This window comes from Mandrillus leucophaeus, unplaced genomic scaffold (genome assembly GCF_000951045.1).
Source record: "Mandrillus leucophaeus isolate KB7577 unplaced genomic scaffold, Mleu.le_1.0 Scaffold325, whole genome shotgun sequence".
NCBI lineage: Eukaryota > Metazoa > Chordata > Mammalia > Primates > Cercopithecidae > Mandrillus > Mandrillus leucophaeus.
This window is the reverse complement of record NW_012103421.1, coordinates 1661198-1665651: the sequence shown is the minus strand read 5'-3', so window position 1 is coordinate 1665651 and position 4454 is coordinate 1661198.

The following is a 4454-nucleotide window of genomic DNA, read 5'->3' as shown; positions in this document are numbered from 1 at the left end:
AGAGACCCTGTCTCAAACACACACACACACACACACACACACTCCAGCCTGGGAAACAGGGACCCTGTCTCAAACACACACACACACACACACACACACACACACTCCAGCCTGGGAAACAGGGACCCTGTCTCAAACACACACACACACACACTCCAGCCTGGGAAACAGGGACCCTGTCTCAAACACACACACACACACACTCACACACACACACTCCAGCCTGGGAAACAGGGACCCTGTCTCAAACACACACACACACACACACACACACTCCAGCCTGGGAAACAGGGACCCTGTCTCAAACACACACACACACACACACTCCAGCCTGGGAAACAGAGACCCTGTCTCAAACACACACACACACACACACACACACAAGCAGAAACCAACCAGGACACCGGCTGCTCGGGACTGGGAGGTCCAGGGTGGGAAGGAGAGTCACACAGGGCAGCGGGACAATTTTGGGGCAATGGGTGCGTTTGTCTCCTGATGGGGTTGGCTTCATGGCTCTCTCTGTAGATTAAGACGGATGGAATCGTATAGTTTAAACATGGCAATGACTGCATGTCAATGACACTCCCAACGAAGGTGTTTTTAAAGAGTAAAAGGCAAATGACAAAACTGGGAATATACTTGGAATCAAGTATGACAGAGGAGGAGTAATGTCATTCATACATTAAAGGCACTTGGAAAAACACGTAAGGAAAACATTCCCACCCTAACTAGTTTGCTCAGGCTGCCGTAACAAAGCACCAAGTCCAGGGAGCTTAAATGACAGACATTTGTGCTCTCACAGTCCTGGAGGCTGGGGTCTGAGATCGAGGTAGAGCTGGTTCCTCTTGAGGCCTCTCTCCTGGGCTTGCAGACACCACCATCTCCCTGTGTCCCCAACAGGGCTATCCCTCTGTGCATGTCTGTGTCCTCATCTCCTCTTCTTATAAGGACACCAGTCCTGTCGGATTAAGACCCACCCATATGACCCCATTTAATTTAATTATGTCTTTAAAGACTCCATCTGCAAAAACAGTCACATCCTGAAGCACTGGGGACTAAGGCTTCAACATACGAGACAGATATGTGTGTGTGTGTATATATATATACACACACATACATATATATATTTTGAGATGGATTTTGCTCTGTCGCCCAGGCTGGAGTGCAGTGGCATGATCTTGGCTCACTACATTATATCCTCTACCTCCCAGGTTCAAGTGATTCTCCTGCCTCAGCCTCCCTCGTAGCTGGGACTACAGATGCCCGCCACCACGCCTGGCTAATTTTTGTATTTTTAGTAGAGACAGGGTTTCACCCTGTTGGCCAGGCTGATCAACCCCTGACCTCAGGTGATCCATCTGCCTCGGCCTCTCGAAGTGCTGGGATTATAGGCATGAGCCACAGGGACTGGCCTCAAGGTAAGAATTTTAAGGGGGACACAATTCAGCCTGTAGAAAAAATGAGCAACAGACAGAAGCAGCCAAGCCCTGGGATCCGAAATATGAGCAACCGACATGCACACGCCACTACACCTGGCTCACTTGTCTATTTTTTGTAGAGACGGGGTCTCACCATGTTGCCCAGACTGGACTTAAACTCCTGGGCTCAATGATCCACGCGCCTCGGCCTCCCGAGGTGTCGGGATTACAGGTGTGAGCCACCGTGCCAGGCCGAGGCTGCAGTTTTCAATGAGGTGGTGAACGAGGCCTCCCTGGGAAGAGGGCGTGGCAAGTGTCGGGGTCAGGAGGAGAGGGTCAGCATATGCCCAGGCCCTGAGGCCTGGGAATCCCAAGCACTACAGGGGCACAAAAAAGCCATGTGGACCCTCAGAGGCCCCCGACCACGCCATGTGAGGGGTTGACTATCTCTGTCACCCCCTCTTCGTGGCACCCGAGAGCAGGGTTCCTAGGAGGGCAAGAATGGTGGGGGAACTGGGATTAAGAAGGGGCTCCTAGAATGGGGGCACTGTTGAGCCCTAGGCCACCAGGAGCAGGTGCTGGGCAGGGGCTCTGCTGCTGCAGCAAAGGGCCAGGTTGCCTGGGATGGTGGGAGGGAGCTGGGGAGGGGGGAAGGAGGGGGAAGGGGCAGGAAGGGTCGATGGGGAGACAAGAAGTCTCTAATGGCAGCTGATTCTGAAGGGCTTCATGAGGGAAGCACCAGCACACCCCCACCTGCTGTCCTGGTCCTGCCCAAACGCAGGCCTCCCACATGGGTGGGGGGCCTTCTCTTCTGGTTGGGGGAAATGCCAGGTGGCCACGTGTGTGGCTGGTGATCGCAGGCTGGTGCTGTAAGGAGCTTTGAGGCTGCAAGGAGCTCTCGCTGTGTCACTGCACTTCCATACTCCAGCCTGGGAAACAGAGTGAGACCCTGTCTCAAAACACACACACACACACACAGACACACACAGACACACACACACACAGACACAGACACACACACACACACACAGCAGAAACAGGCTGGGCGCAGTGGCTCACGCCTGTAATTCCAGCACTTTGGGAGGCCGAGGCGGGCGGATCACAAGGTCAGGAGATCGAGACCATCCTGGCTAACACAGTGAAAACCCGTCTCTATTAAAAACACAAAAAAATTAGCCGGGCATGGTGGCGGGCACCTGTAGTCTCAGGTACTCGGGAGGCTGAGGCAGGAGAATGGCGTGAACCCAGGAGGCAGAGCTTACAGTGAGCCAAGATCGCGCCACTGCACTCCAGCCTGGGCAACAAGAGCGAAACTGCGTCTGAAAACAAAACCAAACAAAAACAAAAACAAAAAAAACCAAGGGGGTTGCCATTCTTCCTAACCTTTGAAAACCTGCATTTGAACATGGTGGCTCGTCGGTTTGCGCTTATACTGATTACACTACAAGTGTCTGCACTTTTTTTTGTGCGTTTATTGGCTGGACGAATGAATGAGTCTATGAATGAATGAATGGGTGTATGTGTGAACAGCCCCTCCCCCACCCTCTGTATGAATGAATGAATGGGTGTATGTGTGAACTGTCCCTCCCCCACCTTCTGACCTGATTCTCATCTGCAGGCTGAAGGTGCTTTCCCAGCTGAACTTGTCCGTCCATTCCCTTAAAATCCTTCAGGGCCCCTCACTGTAAAAATGCCCCAGCTCCCCCAGCCTGGCTCACAAAGCTCAGCCTAGGGGCTGCCCTTGCAGCGGGGCTCCCGGCTCAGGTCTAGCAGGTGGACACAGAAGAGCGTGTCCCGACACACCTATGAGAACGGTCCAGACCCAGAACACTGACAACATCAAACGCGGGTGACGTGGAGGAGCAGGAAGCGCCACCACTGCAGTGGGAACGCCAAACGGTGTGGCCACTTTGGAAAGCCGCGGGGCAGTTTCTTACAAAACCAAACGTCCTCCTACCATACAACCAGCAATGGCCCTCCTGGGTGCTTCTGCAAATGAATTGAAAACTTGTGTCCGCCCTAAAACCTGCACACACGTGTTCACAGAGGCTTCATTCATCACTGCCGAGACTTGGGAGTAAACAAGAAGTCCTTCCACAGGCAAGTGGATAAATCGAGGTACATCCAGACAATGGAACAGTATCCGGCCCGAAAAGAATGCACTATGAAACCACGAAAAGACCCAGAGGAGCCCTAGCTGCATCTCACTCATGGAAAGAAGCCAATCTCAAAAGGCTACGTGCTGTATGACTCCAACGACACCACAGCCTGGAAAGGGCAAAGCCAAGGCAGCAGTGGAAAGACCCAGGGCTGCCAGGGGCTGGGGGAGAAAGGAACGCACAGGCGGGGCAGAGGCGGCTTTTCAGGCAGTGACGCGTCTGTCTGACACCATAACGGTGGCTAAAAGACATTTTGCAAGGATGAACCCTGGGGTAAACCCTGGACTTAATAGTAATGTATCAGTATTGGTTTATCAATTGGAACAGATCGCACCACATGATGCAAGATGTTAATAACGGAGGGGGACTCGGGGAGCGGGGTCTGTGGGAACTCTGTATACTCCCTGAACAATTTTTCTGTAAGCCCAAAGTTGCTCTAAAAGATAAGGTCTACTTAAAAAGGACCAATTATTGGGCCAGGCGCAGTGGCTCATGCCTGTAATCCCAGCACTTTGGGAGGCCGAGGCGGGCGGATCACCTGAGGTCAGGAGTTTGAGAACAGCCTGGCCAACATGGTGAAACCCCATCCTTACTAAAAATACAAAATTAATTGGGCTTGGGGGCCCGCACCTGTAATCCCACCTACTCGGGAGGCCGAGGCAGAGGAATTGCTTGAACTTGGGATGTGGAGGCTGCAGTGAGCCGAGACTGTGCCATTGCACTCCAGCCTGGGCAACACAGTGACTCTGTCTCAAAAAATAAAAAATAAAAAAATAAAATAAAATAAAATAAAATAAGGGCCGGGCGCGGTGGCTCACGCCTATAATCCCAGCACTTTGGGAGGCCGGAGCAGGCGGATCATGAGGTCAGGAGATCA